The sequence below is a fragment of the Microcebus murinus genome, chromosome 22, assembly GCF_040939455.1.
Source record: "Microcebus murinus isolate Inina chromosome 22, M.murinus_Inina_mat1.0, whole genome shotgun sequence".
Taxonomy (NCBI): domain Eukaryota; kingdom Metazoa; phylum Chordata; class Mammalia; order Primates; family Cheirogaleidae; genus Microcebus; species Microcebus murinus.
In genome coordinates this window covers 11442628-11456876 of record NC_134125.1, presented here as the reverse complement: position 1 = coordinate 11456876, position 14249 = coordinate 11442628, and positions in this window count along the sequence as shown.

Sequence of the window (14249 nt, the reverse complement as noted above, 5' to 3'; positions counted from 1 at the left end):
TAACAAGGTGTTGAAGAATTATTTCCCAGGCAGCATGTATAGATTTATTTTATAATTTTTAATAGCTGCACCGTATTCCTTACTATAAATATATCATGATTTGTTCAACCATTTTTCTATTAGTGTACGTTCAGACTGTTTACAGGGTTTTTTTTGTTTTTTTTTTAAACTATTACAAACAATGCTGCAATAAACTTCTTGATATATTTATGTCTTTATATACTAGCATTTTCATTTCTGGTGGATATATTCCCAGAAATAGGAGTGCTGGGTCACAGTTTAAATTTTCAAAAATACCAACAGTTGATTTTCCACAATGTTATAATAATTTATAAGCCTCCCCCAATGGCATTTGAAGGAACTGGATTTCTTATACCCTCACCAGCTCTGGTTGCTACACATATTTTCCATTTTTGCCAATCTGATGGGTAAAAAATAGTATCTCTTTGTTCTCATTTGCATTTCCCTGACAAGTGAGGCCGAGCATCTTTTCATATGTTTATTGGCCATTTGCATTTCTGCTTCTGTGAATGCTGTATAGCCTTGGCCTGTGTTTCTACTGGTTTATTGGTCTTTTTCTTTGTAATTCTTATGATCGCTTTATAAATGAAGGCTATTAACCCTTCATCAATTATATAGTTGCAAATATTTTATTTGGCTATGGTATGTCTTACCATGGCTCTGCTTTCGATTAAAAACAAAAATTAAATTTCTTCCCCCAGGTTCTTGCTAAGAATATAACGAACACTGCCTTGCAATGCTTATCAGAATCTCAGCTGGGAAAAATAATTTATATGGAGCTATGTTTAAAGCAGTGGTTCTCAAATGTTTTCTAATTTTAAGTAAGAGAAAATTTTCTTTTTTTCCAAACAAGTTTTTTTTTTTTTTTTTTTTAGATCAGAACAAGATGTTTGACAAATAAGTTTTTATGTAGACAAAAGAGTGTTGAGTTGAAGCTAGAAGCCCAGACCTCTGCCTGCCAAGGGCTTCTTCATTGCTCTCTAAGCAGCCTCCGAGACTCTGAGAACCGCTAGTGTTCCGTGGAACCCAGCTTGAGAATCAGTAACCTAAAGACTGTGGTCCCTCTGGGTACTTATTTTTTGCAGTGTGTTCCACAGACTTTTAAGTAGGATATTAAGCAGTGCTTTGTGAAGAGAGGACTCTCGGATTGTTCTACAGCATGCCAAACTGAGGCATGCCTTCCCATTTAGATAAGCTTTGATTCTTTGCAGATGAAAATGTTAGTGTACCAACAGACTGAAACAATACCAAGAATAACAGACAGCCTTTATTTCTTTTCATGTGCAATGCCAAAACAGACAGTTATTGTCCTCCCTGCTGAAGGTGCATTGGTTTTCTGATTGGCCTCAACACGGGTTGATGTTTTAGTGATCAGGGCTATAGAGAACTTTGGGATGGGGTCTTGTCTGACATCTATAGAGATGACCCCTTTCTATTTTTCTCAGAGGCAGAAATTGTGACATTCAATCATACCTTACTATTACCTTCTTTGGAATTTGAAAGGACAAGTTTCTTCCTAACCTTTCGTTGTCGTTGACATACCTATGAAAAACAGCAAGCAAGCAAGATCTTAAACAAAAGTGGTTGAAGCAGGAGATCTGCAAATATTACTTTGTTCCGCTTCCTGGTTTCTTTCAGGAAAGAACAAAGGAGGGAGATTTCAGCACACCTTGCTGAAGAATGGTGGTCTGTTACTCCTTACCTATTCTCATGAGAAGGACAAACTCATTCTGTGGTAGATTGGTGGAACTAGGTCCCACTTGGAGACTATCCTTAGGTTCTTGCACTACAGCAGTCAAAGAAACTTTGGAAAGCCTCGGTTTCTTTATTGCAGGACTTCTCAGAGCCTTTAAAGTGCTACTGTTCGATATGCAGTTCCAAGAGGAAGACATGGGTGGGTTTCCTACATTTCCTCAACCACAGAACCCACTGTGGGCAGAGCTTCTCCAAGATTGGTATTCCATGGTATATCTTTGAGAAAAAGCTAGACTAGATAGGCAAATAGATAAAACCAGACTCTTAGAGAATTGCAGCTTTAAGGCCTTTGTTTTGGTCACTTATAGATTTGCTTACATTGAACTTCCCTTAACCTGAATTGAAGGACATTATCGAGAACCCACTGTATAATCTTGCTATTATTTTTATCACAGGGAGTTTGCAATAAAATCGCAACCAATAGAAAAAACATTTCTTTTATACCTTGTTACTAATAAAAGCTGTGTTTTCCTGAACAATCAGTTTGCTTATACAGATGATCCTTGACTTATGATGGGGTCACGTCCTAATAAACCCATTGTAAGTTGAAAATATTGTAGGTCGAAAATGCATTTAATATACCTAACCTATCAAACATCATAGTTTAGCCTAGTTTGCCTTAAATGAGCTCAGAACACTTACATTAGCCTCCAGTTGAGCAAAATCATCTAACACAAATCCTATATTATAAGAAAGTGTTGAATATCTCACTTTTATTGAATGCTATACTGAAAGTGAAAAACAGAGTGGCTGTATGGGTACTGGAAGTACAGATGCTACTGAATGCATATTGCTTTTGCACCATTGCAAAGTCGAAAAATAGTAAACTGAGCCATCGTAAGTCGAAGACCATCTGTATCTAACACTATGGACTTTTAACTAATTATATTTCCTTCTTTGCCCTTTTTTGCCAGGATTCTCAAACCAGATTTCTGGGCCACTGCCAGTAATGAAATATAACTCCATAGTGTGTATATATATATATGGATGGGGGTGTGTATGTGTGTGTGTGTGTGTGTGTGTGTATATATATATATATATATCCTTTATTTTAATATATTTTCCTATCTTTATTTTCACTTCATCCCCATTTCCTTGTTTCACATTTTTAATTCTTCTAATTCTTTTCTGAAATGTAGTGGAGCATAATAATAAAATAAATACACACCTATATGCCTATTCCAAATAGCATGTATGAAATGCTTACTTATGTGCTAGGTACCTGCTAAATAAAGATGAACAAGTTACGGTCCTCATTCTTGAAGGACTTACAGTCTTGCTGAAAAAGCAAACACGTGTAAATTGCCACAATCAACGGACATAAATGATCACTACGATATTGCGTGTTAAGTAATAGGAGAGATGTGTTTGAAGCGCCCTGGATATGCCAGAGAGAATGCATGGAAAGACCACATAGAAACAGGAAGAGATGTCCCAGGAACCCCGGCTGTTTTAGCTCCCAGCTGTTTAGGTCTTTCCAGCATCAACCTCTGGGCAGGTGAGTGAAGGACTGTCTTAGTCCCTTTTCTGTTGCTATAGCAGAATGCCACAAACTTGGGGTAATTTACAAGGAGAAAAAAAATTGTTTCTTACAGTTCTGGAGGCTGGGAAGTCCAATATCAAGGTGCCAGCTTTGGCCATGGGTCTTCTTGCTGTGTCGTAACATGACAGAAGGCATTGCATGCAAGAGGGCAAGAGCATGTCAGCTCAGGTATCTCTTCCTCCTCTTATAAGGCCACTAGTCCCATCCTGAGGTCCCCGCCCCATGACCTTATCTAATCCTAATTACTTCCCAAAGGCCCCGCCTCCAAATACCATCAACATATGAATTTAGGGATTTACCTTTCCAACATGTGAAATTTGGGGGACATATGTAAACCATGCAGTGGCCCTTCAAGTGACTCCAGCCCCAGCCTGGAAGAGACCAGAGAAAGGGCACCCCTCAAGGCCCTGCACAAATTGCAGATTTGTGAGCAGAATAAATGCTTTAAGCTAAAAAAGAAAAAGAAAAGAGGGTGCTATGAGGACCCAGTGAAGGAGCAGATAACTCTGTGGGGAAGGGGGACAGGGAAGTCCGGGAGAAGAGTGGGAAGAGATCCAGAGATTGTTAGGCTGGGGCTGCAGGTGAAGTTCAGGGTGATTGCTCACAACTGGAAAAGATATGCGAAATTGTGTGTGTGTGCACCCCTGCGTTTTTTGAGAAGAGGGTTCATTGCTCTCAGCAGATTTTTAGGGGGAGTTCATGATCTACAAAAGGTTTGGAGCCATTGCTGTGAAATGGTCAGACACAATTGCCACAAAGAATGAGAAAAATGGGCAACGCCATCAGAGCGTTGGAGTCTGGTTTGGTGACTATGTAGGGCAGGTGTGACTGGAGGTTCATGTTCACCCACTTAATCAATTTTTTGCTCAACAAGTAATTTACTAGGGGGGGGAAATGGGCATTTATTGAAACCTTAAAATCTGTACCCCGATAATATGCCGAAATAAAATATATATATATATATATATATATATATATATATATATATATATATATAAACAAGTAATTTACTGAATACCTACTATGGAGCAGGCATCAGAAATACAACAAGGAACAGGATCATTTTTCCCTTTAAAGACCTCATGGGCTCCAGACATTTCCCTGGAAGGTTTTTCCTAATCCCCAAAACTCTTTCCCACTGGATTAGGAGATGAGCTTCAAAGTTTCTCATTCCTCCTCTGAGGGTTTTGAGTTCCATTTTCTTCTCTCTCTGCAGCCTTTAATAAACAAAACAGAACTTTATCAAGAGGTCAACAAGATACAAGTCACTGGAAACCTCCCGGGAATTAATTTTATAACCTCATTCTGGTATTTTCTCTATCAGTGTGAAAGTAGCACCGGTTTCTCTTGGGAAAGAAAAATTCCTGTGAGGAATGAAAAAATTTCTTTCTAAGTTGAACCTGATGGTGGACATAGCTAAAAAAAAAAAAAAAAAAAAAAAACAAAGCTGGAGAGAGAAGTTAGCCGTGTGGTGTGATATGGCTGTTACCTGGCTATGATGTCAATGTGAATCTTGATCATTTGCAAGCAGTATCTCTCAACACCTTAAGTCAGGGACCTTTGAAGATATTAATTAGCCAAAGAGGTAGCTTGCTTTCCTTTCATGCCTCCTTCCCTCCCCTCCCTCTCAGTTTCCATTTCTCTTTCTTTCAAAATCGTTCTCAAAGTATACCAGGGAAGTTCTATCCTGCCATCTTGAACGCCATTCTTGGTTTTATCGCTGACTCACCGTTCCACGTACTGTACCTCAAATTTTCCATCTCTGAAATGGGTATGATCATACAAGAAAACAACGTTTGTGGAAATTGTAATGACCTGGGGTGACTAACTTTGTAGGGGTTTCACACACACACACACACACACACACACACACACACAGACACGCAATCTGGCATTTCCTCCTAGCAATCTGGGTGGAGAACATCTTTACTCTCCTACCTGCCGGAGCATTTGTCTATATATTTGGTTGAATGAAGCTGCCTGACAAACTAGCCCGCAGCCACCTCTCAGGCTCATTCTGGAAACCCAAAACACAACATTCTCTTTTAGGCGAAGAGCTTCCAACTCCCGGTGGTTATGAGAGGTGGAAGGAGAACGAACACGTTCTGTTTCATGTGCAGTTTCCAGGACGCAGGTTCAAGCTTGCCTGGCCCTTCACCCCCGAGCGAGTTTTATTCTCTGGAAGTCTCAGTCGAACGCCAGCAGACTCAGAGAATCTGTTCCTGGCGAGCCCCAAACCGGCGTGTCTGGCCAGATGAAAAGTGTGTATTTCTTACGTGTTCATAAAGAGGAATGGTGGCGAAAGTCTGCCCGTGTCGTAGGGGAAGGCAGGGCGGTCAGGGGAAAGAACGGATCTATGCAGCCCAGTGGCTAAACAGCAAAAAGAACCCCCCAAGGCTGTGAATTCAAAAGCCAGCCCCACTTAAAGGTTCTGTACTTTAGTAAACATCTTGTAATGGGTTTCTGTTGTTTTTTTCGCCTGCCAAGCAGTCATTCTCCTTTCTTCTGGAAAGAGCAACCCAGTTTTGTTTGGGAGATCCATCCTCCCCCCATCGGATACCATCCTGTCAGTGTCATTAACCAAAATGTCTTGCCCTCCCGTGGCCAAGAAGTAAGTCTAGGATTGTGACTAGGCCAGATATATTCTCCCAGAAATTGGAGTCTTGAAGGCCTCCCCGGGCTTGGAACTAATGAGCTCATTTGCCCAGGCCATCATCTATGCCCTAAAAGAGATTGTCTCCTAATTGCTCCGGGTTTCCAGAGCTGCCCTGGTCTCTGTCCCTCTTGAGGACTGTTTTTTTGGCTATCACTTCTATTATTTTGTGAACCCTTCTAAGACCCCTCCCAGCCCCGCCTTTTTTTTTTTTTTTTTTTTTTTTGACTTATCAGAGTGTTCCCTGCCCCTGGCCATGATGAAATAACTGGTACCAGAGCTGTTTTCCAGCGGTAGACAACTAGGAAGCTGGACAAAACATATAAAACAATTGTTTTCAGATATTGGGCAACTGGTAATGCAGAATTATGAGCCCTGGAAGAAGGGGGGCAAAGGAAGTGAGCCCTGTGATCACCCTGGATTTCCACCTACAAGTGCTTTTTAAATTACTGCACAGGAGGACAATCCCGCAGAGCATGGAGGGCTCTCTGAGTTGAGGAGACAGACTATAGTATGTGGATGTCGAAAAGGCTACAGTTTGTAAGGCAAAGTCCCAGAGAAAGAGTTGTTATATAAACAATCGTGCCAGAAATCTGTACTGGGGACCACTTGAGTCACTGGCTGTATCCAAAGTTGCTCAGGCATCGGGTGAAATGCTATAAGGTTGGCAAGAAGTAGCTTCAGGGGAGGTATAAACTGGATAATTCCAAGAGCTCTCACGTGACTGGGCGACATTCAAGTTTCAGCAAGCCAGATGGAAATCATTTGTTGAACATCCAAGGTATTCATTAGAGACCACAGCAAGCCACACCTTCTTGGAGGGCTAAACTAGCGTTAGAAGGGAAGGCTTCTCTAGAACTACTGCAACAAAGCTTAAAAACAAGTCTCAAAAAATATAACAGGCTGATCAATAAGTAACTTAATTGCCTGCCAAAACCAAACTTCAAAGGGAAATGACAAAAGCCAGGCATTCAGCCTAATAGCATCTACAATGTCTAGCATCTAATAAAAAAATCACTAGACATCTGAAGAAGCAGGGAAATGTGACCTATTATCATCAGAAATAACAGTCAACACAAACAGACTCCAAATGACAAAGACGGTGGAATTAGCAGACAAGGATTTTAAAAGTTATAATAAAAAATGTTCCGAGATTTGAAAAAGAATGAACGTAGTGAGAAGTGGGAGATATAAAACAGAACCTAATGGAATTTCTAGAGATAAGAAATATAATATCTAAAGTAAAAATTCACAGGCGCTCCCCCATCACTCGCATCACCTCCTGAGCTCCGCCTTTCCGGGAACAAGAGGGTAGGAAGAGAGATGGTCTCCCAAAGGCAGATGCTGTCAGCAAAAGATGGTATCATAGATGCTGAACAGGGGAAAACAACAGACTGCCTACACTGAACAGGAACAGCTATGGGCACGATCTGGTCCAACTGCAGCTTTTTGCGCACTCACCCGCTCATACAGCTTGGATGTTTATCACCTCCAAATCTCACAGTGAAATTTGATCCCTAGTGTTGGAAGTGGGAGGTACCTGGGAGGGAGGGGGGGTCGATCCCTCAGGAATGGCTTGGTGCCCTTCCCCATGGCAGGGAGCGGGTTCTCACTCTGTTACTTCCGGGTAGAGCTGATTGTTTAAAAGAGCCTGGCACCACCTCCCCTCTCTCTTGCTTCTTCTCTCACCAGGTGACACACCTGCTCCCCTTCCCCTTCCGCCGTGATTGGAATCTCCCCCAGGCCCTCAAGAGAGGCCCATGCTGGTGTGCAGCACAACTATACAACTATGAGCCAAATAACCTTCTTTTTTTTTTTTTTTTGAGACAGGGTCTCACTTTGTTGCCCAGGCTAGAGTGAGTGCCGTGGCGTCAGCCTAGCTCACAGCAACCTCCAACTCCTGGGCTCAAGCAATCCTGCTGCCTCAGCCTCCCAAGTAGCTGGGACTACAGGCATGCACCACCATGCCCAGCTTATTTTTTTCTATATATTTTTAGTTGGCCAATTAATTTTAATTCTATTTCTAGTAGAGATGAGGTCTCGCTCTTGCTCAGGCTGGTTTCGAACTCCTGACCTCGAGCAATCCGCCCGCCTCAGCCTCCCAGAGTGCTGGGATTACAGGCGTGAGCCACCACGCCGGACCTCTTTTCTTGAGTAATTACCCGGCTTCAGGTATTCCTTTATAGCAACACAGAAACGCACTCACTTCATCCTTGCGACAGCTGTGAAAGGGAGGTGTTGTCCTTATCCCCATTGTGCTGTATAGATGAGGAGGCTGAGGCCCAGAGAGGCTAAACACCTTCCCCGAGGCCACACAGCTAGGAAGGGGCAGAGCCAAGATCTCACCTACAACCAGGGACCCCAGTTCCTCCCTGGTCCCAGGGGTGGGGACAGGGAGGGGGTGGTCCACAGCGCCCCCTCCTGCTTCCTGATAATTCCAAAGCCTGGGGCCAGGGAACCTCAGCGTCCACGCAGACAAGATGCCGCGAGTGTTTCCAGTCTGAACAAGGAGCAGGGCAGGGCCAGGGGGTGGACCCGGCGACCAGCAGCCCCGGTTTCCGTGGGTGCCGTGAGCAGCCCTGGGTGACCCTTGACTTGCAGCTGCAGAGCCCCATCCCCCCCTCCATCTTCCCCTGCGTGTGTCGCCTGTGCGGCTAACCTCCCTCTGCCTCACTCCTACACGGACACCTGTCACTCGATGTGGGGCCCCCCAGATAATCTGGGGATGCTCTCATCCCCAGATCCTTCAGTTAATCTACATCTGCAAAGACCCTTTTTCAACAAAGTCACATTCACAGGTTGGGGCATTAGGATGTGCACGTATCTTTTTTTTTTTTTTTTGGCAGGGGTGGAGGCGACACACTATTAAACCCACTACCGTGGAAAAAGCAGCCGAATGAACTTTGCTCCTTTTCAGAGCTGTCGCTGAGCCTACGAGTGACCAGGTGACAGACGCCGGCTTGCATGAGTAACTGAGCTGCAGTGGGGTTTTTTTTTTGTTGTTCTTTTTTTCTTTTTTCTGAACAGCGTCCCTTACGTTTTGTATTTTTCTCTTTTGTTTTGAGGTTTTCTGCCATCTTCTCTGGAAGGTGCACCACACTCGGCTCCGTGGTTATTTTTGCCTAACAGCTGTGTTTCCGGTGAGCGGCTGTGGGGTTTTTCTGAGTCAGCAAAACCGTGGCAGTAACCGTCAAGAAGCCATCCAAGCAAGGCTAGAAATAAAGAAGCTGTTTCTTCCCCGGTCCCCTCCTCCCTCTCACTTCCCTCCCCGTGGGCACCTTTTGAAAGTCTCACAAAGCACTTTTTTTTAAAAAAAAAAAAAACCTCCTCCCCGACTACTTCGACCCAATATGCTCAAGGGCTGGCTGAAGGTGGCGCTCAGCTGGGCTTTGTGCAAACAGATGGTCTCTGCAAAGGCCCGTGCCAGAGCCGCCTGGCTGGGCCTCTGGAAGGTTCCTCCCAAGGCGCCCCCGCCCGCTCCGCACCCGGCCTTGTGTCTTACAAGTTTCCCTGCAGGTCCCAGCAGTGAAGGTGGAGGCGGCAGGGACTTCTGTGGTTTTCTGGGGTGCGGCCCCGAGCTGCCTTCCCCGGGCCTGGGTGTATCTCTGTCGTGCAGCCTGTTTCTAAAAGGTAACGCTTGCACCCGGGGTCTGGGAGGGGGCGACACATGCCTACCCTTTGGCACAGGACTCTCGCGCCCCGCGTTGCCGAGAGTCCTGTGCAAAGCAGGAAGGGGACAAAATACATAAAGGGTTCCTCCTCCCGGAGAGCCGACCTCTGTGCATGTCGGTGCCTGCAAAAGACTCGGGCGAGGCGAGACAGCTGCGCGCGGAGCCTTGTCGCTGCTGTGCCGAGACCCAGAGGAACTGGCAAATTTAGCTCCATCCTACGCATCCTTCGCAGCTGCTCGTCGACCAAACAGAAAGAGGCCTCTATTTCAACCCTGGCTCCTCCGCCTTTTTGGCCCCACAAGGTCTGCTACCGCCCTTTGACAAGGGACTTTTGAAGGAGGGGACAGGCCCCCGTCTTGCAGAGAGCCTGGCCGGCCAAGAGGCTGCACGGGAGGCGCTCAAGTTCAAGGTGTGCGGTTCTCTCTTTGCCATCCCGAAGCCAAACGGTGGCCCGTGAATGCTTCCCAATGGGCTCCGGCTCCTGGAATTTCTAGCGCGTTTCTTTGCAAGCCAGAGCGTGGGGATGGCTGGGGGACGGGGGCCTGTTCCCAGGCCGGCCTGCGGTTCCCGGAGCCATTAGTTTAATAGCACCATTTGTGGAAATAAAGAACTCGCTGACGGGGCTCGAAGTTAAAAGACTGGAACGAAACGCTGAGGAGGTTTCGTGGGGCTCACCAGCGCGGAGGGGTCCCTGCGGGATGGGGGACAAGCTCCGGACTTGGAGGCAGACAGGGCTGGGTGCCAGCGCCAGAGCCACCCGCTAAGGGCCGGGTGGCTCTGGGCGAGGAGGGACGTTTGCTCAGGTGTTAAGTGAGACTCGGGCCGTGACACTGAACCTCTGGGAGGCTCGGGCCCGTACCTGCAAAACAGCAGCGATGACATACGGCTGTCACGAGGATTAAATGACGTCGTGTACGGAAGCTATGCAGCCCGGTTCTTGCCGTGCCATGGTGGTGCGTGGTGGCCCCTGTTTTCCTGCCCCGGCCCATCCCCTAAAGAAGATTTAGAAGCTTCTTCCCCGTCCACTCTTCTTCCCACTTCCCTCCCCGTGGGCACCTTTTGAAAGTCTCACAAAGCGCTTTAAAAAAAAAATACCCACTTTGATCGGCATGCTTGAGGGCTGGCTGAAGGTGGGGCTCAGCTGGGCTTTGTGCAAACAGATGGACTCTGGGCCTGGCTGGGCCTCTGGAAGGTTCCTCCCAAAGCGCCCCTGCCCGCTCCGAACCCAGCCTGTGTCTGACAAGTCTCCCTCAGGTCCCAGCAGTGAAGGCGGAGGCGGCCGGGACTTCTGTCGTTTTCTGGGGTGCGGCCACAGCACCCTACTCTTCCTCTTCCCACCTCCTTTCAGTGAGATTTTGGGTTCACCTTACTCTCAAACTCTGGAAGTGAGCAGAAGGCCTGGACCTGATCGTGCAGAGGCTCGCAAGCCCCCGGCCATGGGACTCAAGCAGGGACAATCGGAGCCGACTTCAGGAATGTTGATGGGGAACTCTTAGGAGGGAGGAAATCTTTCCGCTGGGTTTCCAAAAGGTCAAGTTTTAAACTCAGTGCTGCTGTTGGCTGTCTTTATACACCAGATGGAAGAGTTGGCCTGAGAATGAAGGCAACGGAGATGAAAACAAAAATGGAGAGAACAATGTCCGGATGATCATTGGAGCCCCTTGATCCAGCCACGCCTGAAGCCATCACCCCTTGAACTTGCTAGTTAGATGAGCCAATAGAGTCCCTTTTGGGATTAAGCTAGTCTGCGTTAGGCTTTGATCTCGCACAATCAGGAGAGTCCCAAGTAATACAAAGCTTGATAAATACCTTTTGGAGTCTACATTGAACTGGGACCTCACAAGGAACCAAGAGGCAGGCAGGTGATTGCTGAGTGTCACCTGCAGCAGTGGGAGCCTGTGAAGGGACTCTGCCTTCTGGCACGCTGGTGTCCCTTAGGCTCCTCTTCCAGACAGGGAGGCGAAACAGTGAGAGAGGGGAAATAAAATGGGAAAAAAAAAAAAAAGGAAGGGGTTTCGGAGTAAAACAGATTGATTATCTCTTCTTCATCACTCATGAGCTCTGAGACCTTGGGCAAGTGACTAACTCCCTGTGATCCTGGGTGTTCTCACCTGTGGAAGGGGTTAATAACACTGCCTTTGAGTTGCAGCGGGCATGAGTGCTGGATTCTACAGTCTAGTGGGAAGGAAAAAACTTCCATGACAATCCTTTAATTCCATCATCCCCCAAAGGTATGGCAGGGCCACACCTCTCAGCAAATGTCCTAACTCAGCCACTTTCCTTCCACCCCCCCAGCCCTGCCACCAATCCCACGTTTTAGCCGAGCACCAGTGAACATGCCTTTTAAACTCCAGACCATCGATTTGCCACCAGGGCGATTTTACTCTCCAGGTGACATCTGGCAATGCCTGGAGACATTTTTGGTTGTCACAGCGGGGGGCGTGGGTGGGCACTACTGGCATCTAACGGGTAGAGGCCAGGGCTGTCTCTAAACATCCTTCCATGCACGACACAGCCCCCCCCCCAACAAATCATTATCCAGACCAGAATGTCGATAGTTCCGAGGCTGAGAAATCCGGCCGTAGACTCCCACTGAGCACAGAGAGCTGCGCATTCTAGGAAGGGCTGCCGGGATGGGAGACTATTGGAAGACCGGATCCATATGTGCCATTTCCGTGCTTCCCGTGTGGCAAGTTCCAATGAGGACGTGACAGGTCTACACCCTTTCGATGAGCATTTTTCTCTTTTCTTTTTGGCCAACTGCGCATAGTTGGATTTGTGGGAGTTAAATGCATGCATTGTGCGAGCTGAATGCATGCATGCAAGGCGTGTGGCCACTCCGCCTCTATGTCACAGAGTCACTGTGAGCTCGAGAGAGGCCCTCTGCAGAGCCTGCTTTGCACAGGGTGAACGCAGCTACTTTTATTGCTCTCGTGTGTTGTGCATGCCTTGTGCATAGTAGGTGCTCAACTCAGTGTTGCTGAATGGAGTTAGATGCACGGTGAGTTCTCTGGGCCTTGTGAAGGAGGAGGTGACAATTCCAAGGGGGCCTCAACTGCACAGAACTTCCGGGCATCCTCCTTCTGCCTCCTGCTTCAGTAGCTCCTGCCCTTCTCGTGTTTTCTATGGCCCTCAGCCCCAACCCCAGGGAGCCCAGGATCGACCATCCTTGCAGACCACACTCTGGCCTCCAGCCCCAGCTCTTGCACTTGCCTCTGATCCCATCACTGTACCTCTTTAGAGCCTCAGTTTCCCTCCCAGTTAAACAGGGATCCCAGCCCTGCAGCTCTGCCCAAGACCGTCTGTGGGGTTCATTCTGAACACAAGCCCTGCACCACCAGGCTTAGAAACCTGGGTTTCTAAGAGTTCAGATGGAGCCTGCAGACGGAATCCGTTTGGCTCAGGTAGTCTTTTCTTAAATATTTGAATTTCATTTTTCCCCATTGTTTAAAAATCGAGGTGAAATTCACATAACGTAAAATCAAGCATTTTAAAGTGAACAATTCAGTGGCATTGAGCACATTCACAATCTTGTGCAACCACTGCCTCTATCTAGTTCCAAAACATATTCATCACCCTGAACGGGAACCCTGTACCCATTACTCATTCACTCCCGTGCTCCCTCCCTCCAGCCCCTGGCAACCACTAATGTGCTTTTGGTCTCTATGGATTTGCCTGTTTGGATAATTCACATAAACAGAATCACACAGTGTGTGACCTTGAGCGTCTGGTTTCTTTCACTTAGCACAATGTTTTCAAGATTCGTCTACATTGCAGCACGTGTCAAAATGGACATTTGGCTATTGTGACCAGTGCTGCTATGAACATGCATGTGGATATACTTGTTTGAGTACCTGCTTTCAGTTCTTTGGGGCTTATACCTAGGAGTGGAATTGCTGGGTTACGGGATAATTCTATGTTTAACTTCTTGAGGAACCACTAAACTTTTCCACAGTGGCTAAGCCATTTAATTTTCCCACCAGCAATGCGCAAGGGTTCCAATTTCTCCACCTCCTCGCCAACATTTGTTACTTTCTGTGTTGTTATGGCCATCCTAGTGGGTGTGATGTGGCACCTCACTGTGGTTCAATTTTGATTTTAACATGTCACATGAAAAGATTGTGCACCATCTGGGGGATGGCCATGCTGGAGACTCAGACTTGTGTGGGGGGGGAAGGGCATTTATTGAAACCTTAAAATCTGTACCCCCATAATATGCCGAAATTAAAAAAAAAAAAATCCAGTTGAATGGCTTCTCCTAAGAAAGGAAAGATCTGACAACATTAGGACCACATTGGGGGGGGGGCGGTTTCCTCTGAAGCCAAGTGGCGACTGTCTCCTTGAGCTGGGACATCCCCTCCTTGTTTATTCCGCAAGCTCCAGCCCTCTCTAATGCTCCCCCAACCTGAGGCAGCTGCCTCTTCTCATCACACTCCATCATTGTTTCCCTTAAGGCCCCAGCACCCCTGTCTGCATCAAAAGCGAGGAAAAGAAAGACAATCTGGGAGGCTCCTGGGTTTCTGGGATATAGCACGGCCCGTACATCTTCGTGGGCGCGTTCAACGCGCGCCTAGACCATCTGGTCAGTTCCGCCACCTCGTCCGCG